The 24,470-nt window shown below is 48.1% G+C and overlaps 1 protein-coding gene across 4 annotated transcripts in view; it reads right to left on the bottom strand.

The window, feature by feature from the left end:
• The window catches only part of ZBTB20 (zinc finger and BTB domain containing 20), a 1,375,461-nt gene that overhangs the window by 190,717 nt on the left and 1,160,274 nt on the right, over positions 1 to 24,470 (bottom strand). For all 4 annotated transcript variants that reach the window (XM_085621157.1, XM_085621156.1, XM_085621158.1 and 1 more), the window contains one exon: positions 7,809 to 7,908. The gene's annotated coding sequence lies outside the window, so the exon portion shown is untranslated. The remainder of the gene's footprint in view (positions 1 to 7,808; positions 7,909 to 24,470) is intronic.

Below are 24,470 nucleotides of genomic sequence, written 5' to 3'. Positions count from 1 at the left end.
GAGATCTTTTAGAGAACTGCCGATGGGTGCATGCGGGTATACAACCGCCTCATTTGTAGAAGATGGAAGGTAACCCAGGCGTTTATCGTCCTTAAAGATGCTGCAATCGGTGGAGCAGGCGGGACTCAAAAGTGGCTTCAAATTTGATGGAAAAGCCATTGGAGCCCGGTGTTTTCACCTTGGGTCCATGGAGTGTCAGATTTCATGCTCTAATATCAGGGCCTCAAGACTTGCAATGAGGGCCTGGGGGGAATAATACCTGTCAGGAGCCTCCAGAGATCCTCTTCATTGGGGTCAACCCCTATTACATATAAATCAACATAGCAGGATCAGAAGGGGGAGTTTAATTCCCTGAGTGTTGGCCAGAGAGCCATGATGATCGACAATGAAATGTATGGAGGCCGCCGAATGCTGCAGTATGATTAGTCACATTTGCTGGTTTTGTCTGCTTTTGAGTGGGTTTTGGCCATGCATGATGCTGCGTGGAGTCCATTCTGTTCTTGTAGTCTTGTCCTGTGATACTCACTGATGATAAGGACAGGCCGGTGGAACATGCAGAACAAGTATTATACCCTAAGATTGAACTTGTGTCCATTTAGCTTACACAATGGAATATCACAAGATGTACAATTCCCCTAACAAGTTGCTGTCATAATTTCTGAGCACGGAGTGTGTTAGTCTATGTCCATATATAGCAAAGACCAAATGTCGAAGGTTGACTGCACAGGTATTGTGTCAACCCCTGTCTGGACCCATTTGATGTTCCCAGCCACCGTGATATGTAAACACCATGTCACCATCTACATCATGCATGTACCACGACAGTGGTTAATTTGTAATATAAAAAGTGCTGGGGCTTTCCTCAGGAGGCAGTACTAACAGGAGAAATATGCTGGTGCAAATTGCCTCCTGACTAGAGCCCCGGCACTTATTAGTCTGGAGAGGACTTGGCCTAATGGCTAGAGCTGCCGATTTCGGAGCTGGGGAACCGGGTTCGAGTCTCGGCGTGGCTCAATATTCTGTTATCATGGGGAAAATCGCCTGTCTTCCAAATGAATGTGCCCTTAATTGGTGGCTCCAGTGCTGAGGATTATGTGCCGATGCTGAGCACCGGAAAGCACCGGCTCAAATTAAGCAATGTACCACAAGGTGTTATTTCATTGTGAATGGGTAGACGTGTAATGCTTGTTTAATTGCTGCATCTTCCGATCAGCAACATGCCATGTATTTAGTGAAGAAATGACCTTTTACCGTAACATGATTGGATTTTGGACACGTTTCACATGCCTTTTTGTGGGGGTTTTTTGGTATAAAAGTCCTTGTAAAGTTTCTGCAAATTGGGTCTCTTGCTATTTTAGCTTGGGTATACGTGATCATGTATAAACGGCTATCTATGAAATATGACAAATCGTCTGTCTCTCTTTTATACAGCTTCTACATTTGGTTGGAGGATGAGATCCTAGGTGTGATGTCCAGCAAAAGCACTGACCACGGCTGGCTTTCCTCTCTTCGCTTTGGACCAGAGGATGGAGGACGCTGAGCACTGTCACGACTACTCTGCCTTTCCTATCTGTGTGGCATGAGATATATGCTGTCATTCGTGTCCCTCTATTTCTCTACTGCAAACTGTGAGTATCATTGTTGCCCCTGCACACCATTCACCCTACCAGTTTTTTCCTGCTCTTGTTCTCGTAGTATGGGCCCATTAGGATGACGGGCGGATCGCCCCCGCCGGGCCGGCGGTAGCCACCTCTGGCCCCACGGGGCGATCTGCCTGCCATCCTTGCCTGATTGACCCCCGTCATATTAGTATGGCTGGGGGGTTCGCGGCGGACAGAAAGACCGTCCGCCGCTTTTCCACCAGTTGACTCGTCGACCGTGCAGAAAAAGGGCATAACAGGTGGCAGTGTCTGCAAGACACCGTCATCCATATTATGGTGCAGGCGGTGAATCGACTTTCCATGGCGGGAAAGGCATGCGGTTCCTGCTTATGAGGGCCCTTTGCGGGAGGTGCACATGGGGAGTACCTATGGTACCCACCGTCATTGCCATGCACTACGTGGCAGGCACCACGTGGTGCCTGCCACGTAGTGCATGGCAATGCTGTACACAGTCTGTATGCATTGCGAGTGGGTCTTTTCACCTGGTGGTATTGTGAAAAACTCCCTAATAATCGCTTGGGAAGTGCTGCGTTATTCATCCACCTGCTCCTCTTCATTGCCCGAGTGATGTTCTGGGTCTAACCTCCAGATGCCATTTTTTCTCCTTGAAACATCCCAAATTTTTCAAAAATGAAAAAAGGCAGCATACATTTGATAAGCTGTCAACAGTGTCAGCTGCCACAATCAAATAATAGTAAAAGGGTGGGAACTTCCTGATTACAGATCAAACAAATTATATTAGGCAATGAGATGGTGTTTGTCTATCTCAGTAACGGAAAACTGTACTACTGTACCTGTGACAGAGGTACATTGATACCTAGAAACTCAGTAAGGTCATTAAAACCGCCAACATACGTTTCGTGTATGGGCCTGTGAGGAAATCCTCTAGGCTCAAAGTTTAAATAAAAAGATCCCTATAAAACAAACAAAACACAACTAAACACAAGACCAGGAACAAGAAGTTTAACCCATGAAGGATTCCCACAAGGACCTCTCATTGGTTCTATGGGTCCCACTGGAGTACTGTGGTACCTTATTCGGGGTAATAAAATAATTAAAAAACGAAAACAGCCATTTGATTGCCCACACGCGAGACACTAGTCAAAAAAGCCCAGAACCTTTAGAAACAACCTTAAATGGGTTTCCTAAGCTCAATTACTGGATTGTTTTTTAACAGAGACATTTTACAGTAAATGCAATCTGAAGCTATCATGGCCTCAGACAAAACTGGACTCTAGCAAACACCAAGTACATCATCCACCAGGCCTAAGAAAGGTACACCATCAGAAGATGATGACATCAGTGTTCTCCCAAGAAGTTTCGCAGCACCACCTCAAGCAAAGGCTGCGAAGGAATAACTGGAGTGATAGTTTTTCCAAATTCCAGCTGGTGAAAAAAAACATACGTGTGCAGGAGGCTACATGCACTGTTGTGCCAGAAAGGGCAGACTAGAGGGAAGACTGGATAGCATTCAATGTAAACCACTGGATTGCAGAAGCACCTGAGGGTAGGCACTCAAACAGTATGCAGAGATGTGGAGGAAACGACCGGCAGAAAGAAAACCAACTGCTCTACAGGAAGTGCTGAAAAGAAGAGAAAGAAAATGATAACATGCAGCATTTGGGCATATACTTCAGACACTCTTGATTAAGTTGTGTCGTGTGGTGATGTTAATAAAATAATATATACAAGGTCCATGAAACAGCATCTCCAAACAGAAGACAAAGACACGTGTAAAAAATAAAAGAAGTAATAAAATATGTTAAAAAAAATACAAAAACTGTAGTTAAAAACCGATAAAGTGAAAAATAAAAAAAAGTTTAAAACAATATCTGAAAAATTACAATAGTAGTTGAAAAATGAAAAGATGTGAAAAACAAAAACAAAAAAATAAGATTCACTGTCCTCCACATGCTACTGGATACTGTGTGTAAACAGGGACTAGTTGCATTTAAAGGCTGTGTTCCTTGAATAGGTTGGCCGCCCATGGGGAGTTAAGCACAGGGCACAGCTGGACAGCAAGCTGTGCTGCTAACCCCCATGCTCCGCAATAATGAAAGCTGTGCACAGCTTTTAATTGGCTGCATATGATTAAAAAAAAAGTTTAAATCACTGAAAGAAACCAAATATTTAAGTGATATTATAGTTAGGTATTTAAAACAACAGCCTGACCTACATGGAAAAAACCTCAGAAACTAACTGGAAATAAATAAAGGTTAAAGTGATATTATAATTATAGTTAGGTAGCAATGTCACACACTGACGCAACTATGTTTAAAAACAAAAAAGCACTGAAATGTGTCAGTTATATGTTAAAAGAGCTAACTCTAACTTGCACCCTGCCCTCACCATGCACTACTTATGACCTCACATACTACATCGCTCATGATATGTTAGATGACATCACTTGATGACTTTTCAAATTAAGTCATTGATGACATCACTAATGACATTATACAACAAATGAGACAGTCTGCTGTAAACTTTATAAACTGGAAGGCACTCAGGAAGCTACACCTAGACCAAATTTTGTATTACCTATCTATTTCTAATGTGTGCAACCTTCACAACAAGCACGACATGAAGCATATCTGTGAAATCACCTATATTTAGTAAATATTGTACTTCCTTAACCAACAATTTAATGTGTAAGAAATATTAAGTCTCTGAAGACATTAATGTCTTCAGCTATTTATTAAACCTTGAATACAATTCAAAAGAGTGTTTAGACATTTTTACTGCAGTAAAATGTACTTATTAAATACCTCATCTTACACAGTTTTTCAAATCAATGACTTCACATCTATGAGTTAGCCACTTCTAAGCCATATGCAAAGAGACACTATGGACAAACGATCATAGATAGCTAAAAAAAAAACACACCACATATTCCTGAAATGAGCAGAATGGTACATACCATTAGAACAACGCCTATAATGATAATACAAGTTAAACTGTCCGTGAGTCAACCACACATACTTTTTCAATAATGTATAATGTCTTAAAATGTTCACTGAAAGCCATAGATATCTGCATGTTATAAATCTCGAAATAAATTGTTAATACACTCCATGACAACTCTTTAAGAGCATCTACACAGAAATATACAGATTGAATCAGGAGGATGCTGTTAGATGTCTGTCATAGTCTTGATGGAAGCCTGGTCATAAATACTGTAAGGGGTTTGGTGTCAAAGCAATACATTCTTTTTTGTACATTGATGCGTCGTAAATGGCCTTATCAAGGATCAGGTAGGAAACGCACCCAGCTACGCTTCCATTATCCCACTTTAGATATTTACGCACAAGGCTAAATGCAAAGTTTTACAAGCCATGTTCAGTTCTAGTGGAAACAGACGGTTTAAGACACCACCTTACATCCAGGGTCGGATTAAGACCTTCAAGGCCCTAAGCACTTAAAGGATGTTGGTGCCCCCATAAATATATATCTAATTCAAAATATAAACACAAATAAACCGTAAAATAAAATATTATTCAAAATGAAACAAAATTTACAGTAAGACGGAAAATAATGTTTCTTTTTGTACATTTCCACTTTATTCATGGGTTCAGCTACACCATTAGCAGTTTTGCTCCATGGGATCCATGGTAAATCCGGCAATGGAAGATGTCTGTGGTGCGACCCTTCGCTTGATGCCCTAAAGCGTGTGCTTATTTTGCTTAATGGTTAATCCAGCCCTGCTTCCATTTCTTGTGCTATCGCTTTAACGTTTTTGTATGTACAGGAACAGCATCCTAAACACTTCTGCTGCAGACTGGTAGTGGAAGAACTGTGGTGAGATCCACTTTGTAACACAAAATATAACGTTCTGCATTCTTCCCTGGAAACGCTTCTATAAAGGTAAAAGGGACGCCGGGGCAATCTGCAGCCCTCCCGCATCCGAGCTTGCCTGTCATTCGTTTTTTTTTATCACCTCAATTGAGCAACCAAAAAGGCTTCATTCTTCACGAGCCTTAAGTATCGGGGCAGCTAGCTCGGCCTCAGCGTTAGGCCACACCGGGAGACAGCATGAGGCCCTTCAGGCCGTCCACGGAAGGTTGCATTCCGAAGAGAATGGGCGCTGCTTCCTGTCCAGGCTCAGGCTCCGGCTGCGGTCAGGCCACGTGCTGACTCTACAAAGACACAATCACACAGTACTGGGAGTCTGGGTAAGGGAGCAAACCAGAACACAGTGGTGCTGGCTGCACTGAACGTTGTGCCACTGAAGCTCACATCACCCAGATTCATAACCTACAAACTCTTCTCACAGGCTTCTGTCCACGAAGAACAACCGGAGCGAGGGGTCTGGCCTCAAGAGCTGTAGGGCTGGGAGAGCGACCCCTGGCACTGCAGCCCAGTGGCTACAGCGGAAACAAAGGCTCCATGACCCCGGACTCCAAAGCATCGCCACTCAAACATTGGGCCCATAATGGAAAGACCAAACGTAAACATTTCAAATGTTATCAACGCTCGTTGGCAGATCTGCATTATCCATCACACGCTGCTTCAAAAAAGGCGGGGCCGGCATCGGCCCTGCCGCAAGTATGGCGGGGCACCGACCCCCTCCCCCCTAGCCTGCTCTCCCTGGTGTGGCACGCTCTGCCGCGTCATCATGACGCAGTGGATGCGCCGCAGCGGGGATTGGCTTGAGGGGGCTCCACCTTGACCCGGAAGCAGTTGAGATGCTTCCGGGTCAAGCGGGAGCAGGAGGCAGGCCGGTTAGAACCGGCATACCCAGAAATACAGGTTAAAAGGCCGGGGAGCGCGGGAGTCGGTCTCTTTGTCCCGCACTCCCAGGTCTGCCGCACCCAGCCTCTATGAGGCTGTAAACTTTTTGTCCACCCACCATCCCCTGTAGCAAAAGCGGTTATTGTATTATGAAGTTGACAGTATGGTTTTGTTCCTTAGACATTTTCCTGTTTACAGGTCATCGATCGTCGTATATATCGCTATTCCTTGGTCAGGTGGTAAGGTCATGACTGGTGAGCAGTAAATTTAAGGTCCTTAGGGGGCGGCACCATTCTTGGATGGGGTCGCCCAGGGGGAGGGACAAGGGGTCTCTCCTATAACTCCAGGGGCGGTACATCCGGTTGGCAGGATGGGTGCGGGGGAGTCGCGCTTTCTTTAGGCTGGTTGGCCACCCCGCACTGGCATGATGACATCACTAAATGGCGCAGAGTGCAAGAGCCCCCATTTTTAATGGAGTTCAGGGAGCGTATGGGGGTAACTGGGGGGGGGGAGTACCCTCTCGGGAAACGGGCCCTCTGCGCATGCGCACTCCTACGGGAGGGTGTGGCTAATTGATAAGGATCTGACACCGGTTAGCGACCTTGCCGTATAGGATACGCAGAAAGTAATTAATGTATGATTATGATCCAGATGTTAGATTCGGATAGGAAATACTCTGTATTAGAAATATGTTAAGGTTAGCCATCTGATATCTGTACATATGAATTGTAATCAAATGTCATGATACGTTTTCTGTGTAAAATTGTGTAAATATTGTTTCATTCAATTTTTATTTGTTTTCATGTTTTAATAAATACGGCCGGCGGTTGTACGACCCCCACCTCCAAAGAAACCCCACTCTCATGTCCATCATTAATAGATGTGGTTTATGCACAAGGCGGGGGAGGGGGAGGTTCGGTAGTCCCAGGCCATACACGCGTCGCCTTTACTATACCTATATACCTTGACAAAGTGCTGATGGTTCGCGGCTAGAACTGTTCCGGGTGGTATACACACAAATATAAATATATTCTGCTCGGACTCAGGAAACTAAAGTAACGTGACTAGGTAGTGATCACCGCGGGAATGAACAGGCCACTATGGAAGGCTAAGGTCAGCATCTGAAGAGAGACCCATCTTTGTTAGTAAGTACTGCGGGTGGTTGGTTCAAGCTTTACGTACATTTTTGGTTAAAACTGAATTCCATTTCCTACTAACGGTGGAACCCTGCAAGGCTGGCCATGTTACTTCAATGCCTGGGGGGCTACGTCTTCCCTATCACGGAACAGAGACATACACTCACTCCCGCCACAGGTAACTCCACTAGCCTGGAGACACAGCGCACATCATGTAGGCAGTTTGTTTACGAAGCCCACCCACCCCCTTGGAGCTGAAGGGGGGACAGTAAAATATACTCACAGGAGATCGGCGCCTGTCACCGCTCGGGTGCCTCGGTCCCAGCCTACTGCAGATGTTCACCAGGCCCGGGAGCAGGGGGAGGCTGCATCTGGACTGCAACCTGCAAAACAAAAAGACACCGTCAAAGGAGAAGCAAAGCAGCGTGCAGACAAGCTCCCACCAACACCCAATTTATCCTGCCCCCCCCCACTACGATTAAAAGAGGATAGTGCCCCGTCCATCTGAATGAGCAGGGGTGTTTCTGTGTACCACCTTCCCTTTGGAGGAGTTCCTCGTTCAAGCCCAGTGAGCCACACTCGTCCACAATGGGGATCTTGTGTGGTCTGGAAGCGACACGCCGCCCCTAGTGCGCGGAAGACAGCCTCGGCGCAGAGGTGAGCAGGGGACAGGATATATGCAAAGTACATATAGGCACATGCATCATCATAGGGTTTTGCGATTCCTTAATTGCGATTATTAAGGAATCGCAATTAAGGAATAGCAAAACCCTATGCATGTAGGAATCGCTAAAGAAATAGCGATTCCCACAAATTCCTTAATTGCGACTAGCAAATTGCGAGTCGCAATTAAGGAATGTCTTCCCATTCATTCCTATGGGCCTCCAGGCCCATAGGAATGAATTGGAGATTGCGGGAGCAATTTGCGAGTACCAGTAGGTACTCGCAAATTGCTCCCGCAATTTTGATGGTGCAAGGGTGTCAAAATGACACCCTATTGCACCCATGTATGTTAACTCTGCACATATGTTGCATACACACATGCTCTAAGGGCATGTGTGTGCGCAACATGAAACTTAGAAAAATGCAAATAAGTGCATTTTTCTAAGTTTTCGCAAATCGCTATTTTGTAAACTGTAATGCATTGCATTTAAGGAATCGCAATTAGGGATTCCTTAAATGCAATCGCTATTTAAGAAATCACAATAATTTGCGATTTCTTAAATTGCGAGTGGCAAGTTGTTTCATGCATCGCAAAAGCTATTTTTGCGATCGCAAACGGCCGATTTTTGCGATTCGCGCCGTTTGCGATCGCAAATAGCTTTGATGCATGTGCCTGATAGACTTCACGCTTCCCTTCCTAATTCGCAACAGGCACAGGCGTGAAATGGAAGCTGCAGCCTCCCAGGAAGCGTTTAACCAAACATAGCTTCTTCTAGGTGCTCCAGGTAGCTAAGCCTCATTCCAGAGAACATCGAAGCACCGTGCAGAACATATTTCTTTATTGAATGATTGAATGAATGACTAACTTTGTCCGGTTATTTCTAACCATAAAGTGCATAACTTGAATAGATACAAACATTTAAAAACATGAAACAAAATGTTAAAATTGTGGATTAAATACCAGCATTGTAATAAATTAAAATCAGTTATAAAATGGTACTATGTCATTCAGGGACGTTATCTCTTTAGGAATTGGTCCATGTCCTGTTTTTCCAGGTTTACCGTCTCTTGTTTTGTGATGTGACACAAGTTAAAACTATACATGTTGCCAGGTGGGTGCTTAAAAAAAAACTGGTATCTGGTGGGAGGTCCATGCATTTTTGTTGCCCTCGGGCTGACTTGACTTTGCGCTGAAATTTGTAGCTGTTGGTCAGGTGTACGGAGTAGATTATTTACCATGGTGACACATTTTACTCATCGGCATACCAATGGAATATTTCTTTATTGTTGCTGGAGTCTCTTGAACATTCATTATTGAATTACTTTTTATTTAGCGCTTGATACTACGCTATTTCTAAGCGCTGTAAATAACAGACGCCACTGTTACTTAATTTGATAGAGCTCAATTAACTGGCCTTGCAAACACAAAGAGATAATGGACGGAGCACTGAAACTTTTCAGACACTCACCCCCAGTCACAGATTGGGGTTTAATCCATCGTCGTTCTTTAGCTCTCTTCGCCACCCCAGTTCATACCCACCCATATGCAAATCAGTCGACCCTGTTCCTCATGGGAACAATTCAGTCCCAACTGCCAAGCCAGGTCTTCCCTGGACTGGAAACAAGCATCGTAGGACCGGTTTCGGGGTTTCAGACACTGGAGTGAGGCAGGATGGAGTGCCCCTTTTAGAAAGTCTTTGAGGTCCTTCTAGCAAGGCTGCTGATTAGGCCTTACTAAAAACTGCCTTTTGGTGGGTGATAGGAGAGAAGGGGCGAGTCAACAGATTCTGATGTCAACGGTGAGGAAGGTTCGAGGCAGAGCTGCTCTTTTGTCTGCCTTAGATTACCACTTCAGGAAGGCTGATGCTTGCCATATACAGAGAGTTTACACTTCATTGGGCCCTTGTTTTGGATACTCCTGCTTGGAGACAGCCTCTTCTCTAACTACCTTCTTTTAGTACCATCACCTTGCACAAATGCTGCATCTGTACTAAAGCCAGAAAAATTCATTTGAAAGGGAACCACCAGCAGCTTAGAAAGTGCATCAACATCCCCTGACAGGAAAATATGCATACAACTGAAACAACAGAAATAATCCAACTTTTGTGTGGTATTACACTTAGTGCCGACCATGAGCTGATAAGAGTGTACCCCAGATACCTGCATGATTCATTTGAGAAGTGTCTTCCATCATTAACATCAGTGAGCTGTTTGGCGTCTCCATTGTGACCTAAGGGTCTTGATTCTGCCACCGAACTGTGGATACTGCCACAGATGCAGCTAAAAACATACTCCACGACCCAGAGGTTGCAACTGCCCACCGCTGATCCCAGCTTGCCGTGCTACACCAATGCAGATGTGACTAGAGAGGTGGGGCTGCCTCCACAACATTGCTCCCAATGCAAGAGGACTTTGTCATGCCACTCCGAAGAGTGCAGAACAACCACTGATCCCAGTCTGCTATGCTTCAACTCCATGTGATCCAACAGGCAAGGCCGTGCTCACCATCCTTCTGCTCCTGCTAGAGGTCTTTGTTGTGTGACCGTGATGAGCACGGATGACCACTCCTTGCTAAGCAGTGCTTTAGCCAGCGAGGTAACACGAGCCCTGCCTGAAAGACTGCATCTTGCTGTAGAACTGCATGTTTCAATCCAGTGAGTGGGCTGCCCAGATTATTACCAAGATATGAAACCGAATGGCTCTATGGGTCCTTCGCCCTGGTTTACATAGCTATTGTAAAGTACTGTACCTGAGTCGATTCTCACCTGATATTCCCGTCAGTCAGACATTCTGTATAGATTGGTGAGAGTTAAAGCCATAACGAGACATCACAGTTGTGGGGTGGGGATAACTGCCCTTGATCAAAATCCCGGTGGATGCAAGCACTGATGCTTTGGTTATAGCCTCTAGCGAGTAAAAGAACCATGTATCTGCACCCCACTATTTAGAATAATATTACGTTTTGTTGTGCTAATATACAACTACTAATTTTACAAGAAAAGCACTGGGTGGGAATGCATCATACTTATAACTGCTGGTTTACTACTAAGTTTGACGTTTTTGCTCCTCCCACTATCTTTCTGAGAAGTCTTTAAATGCTAGACCTGGTTACGCTGTGAGTCAAGTGTGGAAAGTGTGAACTCACCATTGCTTGCAGAGCTATAACAGGACAGAAAACAAGAAACCATTGGCAGGGGCGTGGCCAACCGCCGACGGGAATGGCCGCTCGGTAGTTTCACTGCAGAGCGCCACTTCCCAACTATCCTGTATAACTTCGTCCCTGCTGGCCCGATTCCTGCCCTGGTGCCGCTGCAATACTTCTGTGGTGCCCGGCTAATGCCAGTCAAATTTTGGAATCGATCGGCAACATCTCCCCGTGGGAGCTCCGGAGACCGCGACCTCGCGGGTGCCCCTGCCTGCGGGAGTGCGTTGTTGTGCCGACGGGGCCTTCAGCGAAGCACTGGTGGTGCTCCTTGTGAGACCCAGCCTCGCCGGATCCCTGCGGCGACTGAGGCGACAGTCCTTGGAGGTCCGTGAGTGCCGGGGGCCCGAGTGGTTGGAGCGGTGGCCCCCGACGTGAAGGACAGTGAGGTACCATGCAGACACGGGCCTGTAGACCCGAGGCGGCCTTACTAAACTGGGCGTGATCCTTGGAAGTAAGCGGAGGGCTGCCGGCGTCCTGGGGGTGCGCACTGGGGGCCTCCCTTGATCTGTCTCGCCGCGGCGTGCAGTGAAGCCCGGGTGGGGAAGTGATTTGTAGTAAGCCGCCATTGCCTCACTACGACTTGCCTGAAAGCTGAAGGGGTGATAGTGGTGGCCCCCTGCGATACCGGTGGAAGCCGACACTGCTGGGCTGGAGTGAGGGGGCTGGCAGTGGCCCTGGGACTGCACTGCGCGCAAACACTACTGGAGCCCGCGGCCTGGCTTTACCAGAGAGCGGCGGTTGGGGGCTGGACGCCTCCGGCGCGCAGGAGGCCTATTCCGCTTCCCCGGGGGCTGGAGGTCCCGCTCTGGAGCGACTGGCGGTGAGCCCGGCGTGACTGGCGCGCTAGCCCCGAGTGGTGAAGGCGGCCCTCCGGCTCTTCTGCCCCGGCGGTCCGAACCAGGCTGTGGGGAAAAACCCGGTGAGGGTGAAGGGCCCGACGCTGACACGGTGCTGGGAGCACACGACGAGAGGGGACCGGCCGCTGGTGGTGAGTGGACGACTACTTAGGCTAGCCGGGTTGGCACTGAACGCTGGAGCCTGGCTTCCCCGAGGGGGCAGGGAAGGCTGGATTGTAGCAACACTGAAGAGGCGACTTGAGCGTGCAGTGGACAGTAGCCGGCCACATCCTTGGCCTACTGCTGGGTGCCTGGACTTTGGCGGGGGGCCCCTACGGCCTGGGTGCAGCCAGTGAAAGCCGACAGGCCGGGTGGAACTCTCCACGGCAGGCGGCTGGGAATAGCGGCTGCGCCCAGCAGTGGGGGTGCACCCACTGAGCGGTGACCATGCCATCTGGGCGGAGCGGCAAGACGGCGACGCAGACCAAACTGGAGAAGTTTGCGTGGCAACACCAGCAGGGCGGTGACCGGGACAAGATGCCGGCCTCCGACAGCAAGACAGAACCTACGAACAAAGACCTTCTGGATGCTATCACTGCTGTCAAGGCGTCCCTTGAAATTCGCATCGATACCGTGGCCGCCGAGGTGGGTCTGATCCGGGAGGATGTGAGGAAGATTGCCGACCGGGCGGGTGCTGTGGAAACTGTCACAAAAGAACTGTCAAGTGACACTGGCCTTCTCAAACGAGAGGTCGCGGACATGCGTGTCGCCCATGAAGCGCGGGCCCGGCAGCTGGATGACTATGAAGGCAGGATGCGCCGGAACAACGTGCGAATCATTGGGGTTCCGGAACGGGCGGAGGGACAGTCAGCGGACCTCTTTGTGGAGGACCTGGTCCTCAAACACCTACAGCCCGAGGACTATCAAAGTGTTTCTCGATTGAAAGAGCCCATCGCGTGCCGGGGGGCCGCCCTCAACCGGGGGCACCTCCTCGACCACTTCTTGCCCGAGTGTTTAACTTCCGTGACCGAGATGTTATTCTCCAAACGGCGAGGGCGGCTCCACCAGTCACGGTTGAGAACAGCAACATCACGTTCTTCCCTGACTTTACCCTAAGAGTCCAGAAGCAAAGGCGCAGTTTCCTGGAGGTAAAAAAGGCCCTCCGGGAACAGGAAGTTAAATACGCTATGATGTTCCCTGCCAAGTTGCGCGTGGAGGCCGATGGAAAATCCTGGTTCTTCACTCGCCCGGAAGATGCTTGGTACTGGTTGGAGGGCTGGCGCACAGTGGACAAAAGGAAGAGAAAGGGACCCTCGGCGGCGGATTGGGCCGAAGATTGGCGTCAGCAAAGGCGTTCTCCGTCACGACCGGACTCAGAGGCCCCAGGTCCAGCTGGGGAACCCTAACTCTGGACGATGGAAAAAGGGTATAGTGCTTTGAATGGCCACAACGGACCTTCCTAACTTGAGGCAGGGGTCGAATGGGTACCTTCACGATGTGAGTATGGTTTGTATGGGTGTGCCTCGGGAACTGAAGAGTGTCCTGCCCTTTGGTAGGTCGGCACCGTGGACTCCCATTGCAGACTGTGGGGAGACGGCGGACTGACCTTCACGGTCGTTGAGAGGCTCTCAACTGTATATTCATTCGTTGGCACTGTTTTCTTAAAACATCACGGGGGGGGACAATAGCGGTTATGAGGGTGCTGGCCCGGAGGGGCTCGGGCAGTCCAATTGATGTTGCAGGGAGGGAGATGCCTTTTCGGGGGTGTCGTTTGGTTTGATTGGGGTTGTTGGGGGGGTTGTTTTTTATTGTTTTCTTGCAGCAGTACCAAATGGCATTCTTTGTCAATATGTGACGTGGGATACTTACCTACAGACGCAGGGCCTTATCTCCTTTGTCGAGCCGGGGACTGATGCGGTGTGTGCGGGGGTGACCGAGGGGCCGCGATGCGATGGGCACTCCGACCAGGCTAGGATAGTATTGATGGGATTTCATGGCTGTGACTCAGGGACTTAGCCTTATGACCTGGAACGTCAACGGGCTGGGCGACAAACTTAAACGGGGTATAGTGCAACAGTACATTCATCGGCACCGGCTTGACCTGGTAATGCTCCAAGAAACACACCTTATAGGGAACTCATGCCAGGCCTTGGATAGAAAGGGGTATCGTATGATAGCGCATTCCGGCTTCACCTCAGGATCTAGGGGAGTGGGGATCCTCCTACGTAAGGGGTGCCCATATGTGATACACACGACACGGTCTGAACCACAGGGTAGGTATGTAGCTTGCTCCGGTAGCTGGGAAGGGAGGGTTCTCAATGTACTCTCTGTTTATGCACCTCCAGGCCTTCAGCGCCAGACCCTAGCGGATGTAGGGACACTCTTGATGACCTTGCCTGAGGGTGCCCTGGTCGTGGGCGGCGACTTTAACTTAACTATGGACGGTGCCATAGATCGCACTCCGCCTCGACGGGTAGCCTCACATGGTTCGCAGCTGCGTAATTTCACGGAGGCGTTCGGTCTGGTTGACATCTGGAGATGGTCGCATCCCCGGGACACGCTTTACACGTTCCAATCGGGAGTGCATGGCAGTCACTCACGGCTCGACCACCTGTTCACCCAGGCGCAACATATTCAACACTTCACTGAGTCCACGAGCTTAGCACGGGGGATATCCGACCACTCCCCGGTCAAATCTACCTTTGGCGCCCGTCAGAGGCGGCAGCCGGGTCCCATCATGATTCAGCCCTGGCTGCTGAAAGTCCCACACATTAGAGACGCCTTGAGGCAAGATACTGATCACTATTTTGAGGAAAACACTTGGTCAGTGGAATCGGCGGTAACGCTATGGGGCGCTTACGGGGCAGTCATCAAGGGACGGGCGCTGTCCATGATAGTGGAGCACAGGGCTGAGCGTAGGCGGCGAGTGAGCGAGTTGGAAACTGAGATACTTCACCTCGAGAGCGGCGCTCCGCATACTTATGCCCCAGATACGCAACATTTACTCAATGTTAAGAGACAGGACTATAGACAACTGCTCTTTGAGGAGGCCGATCGGCGCAGTCTGGCGGCCCGGCACAGAATATACGAGCTGGGTGAGCGCACCGGTAAACTGTTGGCATGGCTAGAACGTAAGGAAATGGCAGCGCGGTGGGTGGGCGCAATTAAAGGGCCGGATGGTGTATTGCTCACTGACCCTCAGCACATTGCGGAGACGTTCGCAAAGTATTATGAGCAAATATACAAGGCGCCGCAGAACTCACAGGCACGCTGGGCGCCGGATCTCCTTGCCACTATTGAAATGCGCTGTGTTTCTCAGCAAGACAAGGAGGCCATGGAGGTTGATATCTCGATTGAGGAGATTCAAAAAGCTATCTGAGACGTCCGTTCTGGCAAGGCCATGGGTCCCAACGGAATCCCGATAGAGCTCCTGAAACCTATGGCTCTGAACCTTGCGCCCCACCTGCTGAACTTGTATAATGAATGCTATGATGCTGGCGTTCTCCCAGCCGATATTCGCACTGCCACCATAGTGGTTATCCGCAAACCTGGTAAGCCTGAGGACGAGTGTGCCTCATACCGTCCTATATCCCTGATTACAGTGGAGGCCAAAATCTTGGCCAAATTGCTGGCCAACCGACTGCTTCCTTATCTCACTGCATTGATCCACCCAGACCAGTCGGGGTTTATGCCGGGCCGTAACACTGCGCGTAACTTGCGCCGTGTTCACGGGGCACTGGGCCGTGCTGCAACACTCCAAGAAGAGGCACTTCTGCTCGCCCTAGATGCCAGGATGGCGTTTGATACGGTGGCGTGGGAGTATCTCTTCGCTGTCTTGGCCCGCGTGGGGCTGGGCCCCCGGCTGATAGGATGGATCAGACTACTCTATAACCGGCCCACGGCCCACGTCTCAGTTAACAATCACCGCTCGAGTACCTTCTCCCTGTGCCGTGGTACAAGACAGGGCTGTCCACTGTCGCCGCTTCTTTTTGCATTAGCACTTGAGCCGCTTACGGTCTGGATCCGGGGGGACCCCGAAATCAGAGGCCTTAAATGGACACCAGATCATGAAGACCGCATTTCTTTATATGCGGACGATATATTGTTGTACCTGGCTTCCCCGGCGCGCTCGGTCCGTTGGGTACTCCATATTTTTCATATCTTTGGGGCCCACTCCGGATACCAGATCAACTGGTCCAAATCCCAGATGTACCCCCTCTGGGGTGACCCGCCTCATAGTCCCAGGGGATATAACATTCCGGTGGTAACACAGGGTTTCCAATGCCTCGGCATTTTTATAACGCTGGACCAGTCCCTATTTCACGAACACAACCTAAGGGGCCCATTGCAGCGGTTCAGGGTGGATGTGGCCCATTGGAAGACGCTGCCCCTCACACTCTTGGGTCGGGCAGCCCTTTTCAAGATGCTGGCCCTCCCTCGCTTCCTCTATGTCTTACAAAATACGCCCATCCAGATTCCCGACTCCGATTTCTTGAAGATTGAGGCGGCACTGCGAGGTCTATTATGGGACACTGGACCGCCCAGAATCGCAATGCACAAACTCACAATGGGCTGGTACGATGGTGGGATAGGACTGCCGGACATACGCCTCTACTATCAAGCGGCGCAACTGATCGCGATCAACCAGTGGGTGTTCGGCGCCCACGATGATCCTAGCTTCCGCACTGACCACTGGCTTTTGGGGAAGGGAGGGTACAACAGGGCACTATACTCAAATCACAAACAACTAGACCTGACTGGCCCTACGGCCCGGACGGTGGAAACCTGGCACAGGCTCCAGCGGCGCATGGGTTGGCGTGGGCGGCTGACTAAGGCCACCCCACTCTGGGAGCCTGATTGTCTGGGGCGTCTGAGCACCTGCGCAGGTTTCGATAAATGGGACCTTATTGGCATCTCTACGGTGGGGGATGTATGGATTAAAGGCAAAAAGGCGTCATTCGCGGAGCTTCAGCTCAAATACCAACTCCCACCCTCAGAATATTATCGGTATCTGCAAATCAGTCATGCTATCGACGGCGCTCACCCCACCGGCGCCCCCCTCCCGGACTCCTCTCCTCTGGAGGACAGGCTGCTGCTGGATCCCATGGACCGCAGGGCTATCTCCATGACCTATAGAAAGTTAGTTAATAATCGTACCGACCCAATGCATAAATTGCGGGCCAGATGGGAGGCGGACTTGGGGGAAATGGCTGATGACGACTGGATTGACGCTCTAGCTTCCCCTCGTGAGGTGGCGATACCAATGCGACTCCGCCTGGTGCAACTCAAAATTTTGCACCGGGTGTATTTCAATGCCACACTGTTGTATAAATTGGGTAGACGTCCAGACGCACTCTGCCTACGGCACTGTCACCAGACAGGTACATTCCTGCACATACTATGGACATGCCCCCACATTCAGCAATACTGGATAGAAGTCACCCAACAGATGGTGAGGGCGATAGATAAACCTGTCACCCCTTCCCCCCAGCTCTGCCTCCTTAATGTGTGGGACGATACAGACCTCATTCAGGTGGAACAGGAGTGGGTGGCGGGGGGTTGGGCCATTGCAAAAAGGAACATTGCCCTGAAGTGGGGTGTAGACACCATGCCGCGGCTGCGCGACTGGGCCACAGATATGGATCAGGCCATGGTGGCGGAGAAAACGGTTTACAAAAGTAGAGGCTGTCCGCGGAGGTGGGATCGCAAGTGGGGGCGCTGGAATAGATATCGGGGAGACATTTGTATCTCTCCAACAGTGGAACTTAGTAGGGAGAGACAAGCTATCCTAGATCAAGTAGGGGCAAACGCTGTGACCTGATAGCTCAAGACCACCATTCCAATGCTGTGTATGGGGAGCTCCCCGATCCTAAATTGTGTATGTGACCACCTCTGTAATGTTTTACTGCTCGATTTGATTCCAGGCATACTGCCCTGGGTGTATGGCTTGCTGTCTCTGAAGTCTGGATGTGTATTTTACCTGCGAAGGAGTTATTTAAGTGTCATTACTGCTGCAATGTTGTGGTCTTTATTTTTAATAAAATTGTTATTTAAAAAAAAGAAACCATTGGCAAACAACCTCATACCAAAGTTGGAGCCCATAGCCCCTGTCTGCCCTGTTCTACTCCTTCTCTCCCGAACGGGGTCTTCTATGAGTCAAAGGGAATGAGGGAGAAACATTTGGTGTCAGGATTAGTAAGGAAGAGATTGAGAATACTCCCCTTCAAGTGTGTCGCCTGGGAGGATTGGTAGTATACATAATCTAGAATAAACATAAGATTTTAAATTGGATATGCCACAGTAAAAGAGCAAGTCCATAAGAAAGATATTTTGCTGAGATATCATTAGTTTCTGGTAAAATGTTATGACACTTCCTGGTTTCTCAGCTTGGGTAGATGATGGATGGTGTGTAGGTACATAATAGTGGAAGGGGATAATGAAATCACTATTTTTAGCCATTTAAATGTCTCATAGATCGAAGTGGGTATAAACCTGTTTTCGCGTATTTCCTTGTAAATGACAGCTACACTACCTTATCATTTATGTTGTTGATAATCAGTGATTGCTTTCTAATCGAGTCAGTGACAAATGTGGCATTTGACGCAAAGAAAGTAAAATTCATGGTCGGAAATTAATTTGAAGATTACATGATGAGGAGGTTAGCTGACCTGGCATTTAATACCAGTCACTTTGGGTAAAAGGTGGTGCTTGGAATATACAGCAAACAGGTGTAAGTACATATGCTACTGAGAAGGTTATCTAAATTGGCGTGTTTGTAGTGAGAGCTTTAGGAGACTGATGGTAGAAATAGACAGAAGAGCTCAATGTTGACATGTTGAGTTTGCTATGTGGTTTGGTAACCTTAGAGCAGAGGTCTTCAAACTTTTGGATGCCGAGACCCCCCTGTCAACATTTTGAGGCGTAAGGACCCCCTCTTGACAAAAATGTCTAAACCTGTTGACTAAATTGCGTGGGATGAAAATGTAAATAAGGTTATGTGATGCCGCGTATTTTGGGATAGCATTGCTTCATTATTTTGATATTTGTTACACACAGTAACGCTGAGGAAAGATTTCACCCAATCAGTACCCATTTATAACCAAAATACAGCAATTATCATCAGAAAGATTTCAAGTCAACGTTTGTGAAGGGCCTTCCACTCTGCAGCAATACGTGCTGCCACATTAGAAGCTCACCTGGCCCTGACCCGGAGAAGCAGGGGTCCCTTAAAACCCTGGCGGTTTTGTGTAGAGTTAAGCCGTTTACCCATGCAGCTTTCCTCTCACCCCCTCCCTTCCATCCCTCTCTCCTCTCCTAACCCCGGATCCCTCTCTCACTTTGCAGGTCATTTTCTTTCACCCCTTTTTACAACTTCTGAACTCTCCCCATTCAACCTCTCACTTCACCTTTAATCACCTCTTGCCATTCTGTCCTTTCACTGCCCTCATCTCTAACAGTCTCTCACATTTATCTCATGGCCACTCTGGCCCTGTCACCTCCCGTGCCCCTCAGCACTTCTCATTCACCTCGTCTCTTCATTCAAATTTTTGTCTATTTGTATCTTACACCTCTCCAGTCCCCCCATTCCTCTTTCACATCTCCCCTTTGTTCTAACAGAAGCCCTCACCTTTGGATCACACTCACTTCTTGCGTGTCCACACTTCTCTTCGGCAATTCACATTTCTCCTCATCCCTGACCTCTTCAATCAAATTCTCTCACTCCCTTGCTGTCCTCTCTCATTTTGGGTGCGGATGCAAGTTCAGAATGGGATGAATGAATGTATGATTACTGATGGGCTTGTGTGAGTGAGTTGCATATTGAGTAGTGAGGGGGACAGGTGAGTGAAGTGTCACATGAGTGCAGGATGAGTAGTGTACTCGTGTGACTGCAGGTTGAGGTATAGTGTGAGCAGGACAAGTGCATTTTGAGAGCAGAGTGATCACTGTGAGTGCAGGGTGAGCGGGTGAATGGTGCAAGTGCATGGTGATCAGTGTGAGTGCATTGTGATCACTGAGTGCAAGGTGAGCGGGTGAATGGTGCAAGTGCATGGTAATCAGTGTGAGTGCAGAGTGATCACTGTGAGTGCAGGGTGAGCGGGTGAATGGTGCAAGTGCATGGTGATCAGTGTGAGTGCATTGTGATCACTGAGTGCAAGGTGAGCGGGTGAATGGTGCAAGTGCATGGTGATCAGTGTGAGTGCAGAGTGATCACTGTGAGTGCAGGGTGAGCGGGTGAATGGTGCAAGTGCATGGTGATCAGTGTGAGTGCATTGTGATCACTGTGAGTGCAAGGTGAGCGGGTGAATGGTGCAAGTGCATGGTGATCAGTGTGAGTGCATTGTGATCACTGTGAGTGCAAGGTGAGCGGGTGAATGGTGCAAGTGCATGGTGATCAGTGTGAATGCATTGTGATCACTGTGAGTGCAGGGTGAACGGGTGAATGGTGCAAGTGCATGGTGATCAGTGTGAGTGCATTGTGATCACTGTGAGTGCAGGGTGAGCGGGTGAATGGTGCAAGTGCATGGTGATCAGTGTGAGTGCATTGTGATCGCTGTGAGTGCAAGGTGAGCGGGTGAATGGTGCAAGTGCATGGTGATCAGTGTGAGTGCATTGTGATCACTGTGAGTGCAGGGTGAGCGTGACAATGAAGGGCGAGAATGAGGAATGAGTTGTCTGAATGCAGGGTCCATTCCCAGACCCATGAAGTAACTCAGCATGTTATTGACGGGGCGTAGACTTTAAGATCTAAGTTAAACTATTGCGGCATTAATCGGGGATCGAGGGTGAAGGAAATAAATAATGTGCTGATCCTGCAACAAACTTCCAGTCCTATGGTTAGGGTTGCCAGCAGATTATTTTGGTGGCCCAGTCGGTACAAAAAAAAACAGTCACCTAAAGCGGTATTTTCAGCGCTTATCTGTGCATACTTCCCAGGGCCAGCTTTAGTGCTGGTGGTGCCCTGTGCGACCATGTTTGTTGGTGCCCCCCACAATGACCACCCCCACCACGGATTCTCTCACTAGCACGCTTTAACAGTGACCAAGTCTCCATAACCCCACACTCTCAGATGCATTGAATTAGTTATATAGTGCCACTCATACCAGTGTAGGGTGTCCGAGCACTTTGCATCACACACACATTACACAGAGACAATCAATCATAAGTGTTTAAATCAGTGTATAGGAAATGTTACATAAGCCAAAGGACTAAAAGTATAGGAGTCACATGTCATCCATACTGGTAGGCAGTATAGTTCAAGAGTGCTTGGTGTGGAGAAGCACAAACTCAGAGTCGAAAAAGAAACAGCATAGTTGGGAGTTTCCTTTAATAATAAGAATTGATTTCTAGCCAAATTAACCCTTTTTGCAACATTAATCAATGGTCTAATAATGTATTCTTTGCAGTGTGTATGCTGTTCTAGGATGAAAGTTAATAGCTCACTATTCTCTATTAGGACTTTAAGTTATAAATTGCAAGTAACAAAAGGATGTCTCTTTTGAAAGCAGTAACCTGCTGATCTCTTCACATCATACGCACTCTGTAATCTACTTGGTACACGTTCTTTGCAGCAGGCATATTAACCCTCTGCACTAACATCACCCAAGTCAAAACCTCAACTATACAACATTCTGATCTCTCTCCAGGAAGATAATTAATCACACAAGTTATCTTGACATTTATGTGAGGCCTGGTAATTGCTGGGGAAAGAAACGCTGCAGCAGGTGCTTCAAAAGCACAATAAACTTTCACTCACGGCGCCCCCAGGAAGCCAACTTTGTATTCCTTTCCATGAAATGCATTCTCACACTACGGCAGTGAATGTAAAATCCAAATGTAAGGAATAGGCACAGTGGGGACCCAGGGGGTACTGGAACCAGCAAAAAAACCTAAGCCTCTGTAAGCAGTTTACAAAGGCATGTTAAATGGTCTTTAAAGACCTGTGAAAAAACACGGGGGTGCCGGAGATAGGAATCCAGACACTGCCCAGCTGAGCCCCCAGCAGCTCAAGTTTCACTGCAGCAGCCCGGGCTGAGACACAGGACGGGGAGGGGGGGGGGGGGGCTGAAGCCCTTGGGCCTGGGCAGAAGTGTGACTGGGAAGGCGCGACCCCCTTTGCATCACTCCACGGACCCCCTGGGGGTCGCGCCCCACAGTTTGGAAACCCCTGCCTTAGAGTATCACAAGTGGACTGCCCATTAAAGAGGAGTACCAGACAGATGAATGACTCACATGACCTGGTTTAAAAAGTAGTTGCATACATATGGGTGCCCCAACATAAGGTGGTACAAACTGTTGGAGCACGTCGCCAGAAATAATTTTGCTTCCAGTTCAATAGGTTGATTTCAAAGCGACAGAGAGTGGTTCATCTACAGATGCAACCACGGCTCAGTAGATTCACCAGTAGCACTCTGGGAAGCCTTCAATGCATTTATTAGAGGCAGAGTCTTAAGTTACACAACTGGAGGAGGTGTCCCAATTAGAGACTCTTCTTTTGCAGCTTCAGTCCTGCTATGTCATGGACCCAGACACTGAAACCATCCGGAACATTCAGTACAATAAAACAACACTGACGCAAACCTTACTGGGAGAGGCTAGAGCATCATGGCTAGCTTCTTGAAGATGCTTATACCAAATGGGAAATATAGCAGGGAAATTGCTGCATTAGCAGTGAAAAAGCAGTGATACAAAATAAACAGTGAAATGCTAGAATATGGCGAATAAAGATCCACAGGAAACCGAGCCATTACGCAAACATTTGCAGCTTACTAACCCTACTGGTCCAAAGGTGCTCCAGGAGATTATTCAGGATCAGCCATACACAATCTTACAAATAAAGGGTGGGAACTTCTACAAAGAGAAATTATGGAAGAGGAGCATTGGCGGTCATGAGCCAACTTCAGAGTAGAAAAACACCTGGTCCTTGCAGGTTTCCCACTGAAGTCTTTAAACATGTATCACACGTGGTCTACCCACCCTTAAAGAGATGCTGGTAGTGTCACTGGAATGTGGGGAATTGCCGAGGGACCTACGAGTAGCTGAAATAACAGCAATGCACAATCCTGACAGACCACCTGAGTTATGCAAGCTCCTACTGTCTGATCTCCCTAAGAAATGTAGAGGCTAAAAGTATAGCCGAGGCGGTGGTCCCACTGCTCCTTGGAGTAATTGACCCCTCTAGTGCATCTGGATCAAAGTGGCTTTATACTGCAGTGGTTTAATCAACATAATATTAGACGCTCTGGCTTTGGATGATAGCCTAGATGGCCCTTCAGCCTTGTTGGTCTACCTTTAATACCCAGGTTGAGCTGGGTCGAGATCCTTATAGATGCTTACACTTTTTGGTGAATATTCAAGTTTAAGAGTTACATTTTCAAATCAGCGGCACCCACAATGTTGCATCTCCAATTTGCCTCAAGCCTACCTCAATTTGGGGGTTCATTGTACAGTCCATTATAGGTTCTAGTGCAGCCCTTTGTGTGGTAACCATACAGACATACTCTCACTATGGTGCTGATGAGCAAACTACGCTATGCGTAACGTTATTGAGGAGAATAGAGCTCCAATGGTAATAAGCATTTTAGAGAGTAGTTAAGGAAGAATACACACGATGCACGACACTGCGATGCTCACTGTAAGTTGAACCATTTAACATTAAAAAGAAGGGTAGTATGCCACAGATATATCGTAAGAACGTTCAGATAATCAATATGGCGCGCACATCAATTTGCTGGCAGCAGTATAGGCTTTAACATGTATAGATGTAGATTTATCATAAAGTGTTGGTAATAAAAACAGGACTATGCTTACCTGCGTTTGCTATCTAAAGCAAGGGACGGGGTGTAAGTAATAGAAGCTAGCCAGGCTGCAGCATTAAGCAAGAAATATCTTGGGTAATGATAAGTAGATAATGAGCTCCGGTTTAAAACCACTGGACTTTAAAACATTGGGAACCATGGCACTTCGTAATGCGCCTGAAAAGACTGAGTTTTATATTTCAGAAGACACCATAAAAGTAACACAAGTTCGGACAAGCAGTTGTCTGTTAGACAACTAGTTAATTTGTTATAGTGGTTCTCGAGCTATAGTCTAATCCCTAAGTCATGCTAGAACTTGCATGATGGGTCACGGTAGATAAGCACATTTAATTTCCTTGTTACTGGATATTTCAGCGTGCTGAGTATGTTAGTTATGATTCCAATTACATAATCAGTTACAATCTCACGGAAAGCCTATTTCTAAT

Source organism: Triturus cristatus, chromosome 8 (assembly GCF_964204655.1).
Source record: "Triturus cristatus chromosome 8, aTriCri1.1, whole genome shotgun sequence".
NCBI classification, from domain to species: domain Eukaryota; kingdom Metazoa; phylum Chordata; class Amphibia; order Caudata; family Salamandridae; genus Triturus; species Triturus cristatus.
The sequence above is the reverse complement of the archived record's forward strand: the minus strand, read 5'-3'. Positions and strand labels throughout refer to the sequence as shown.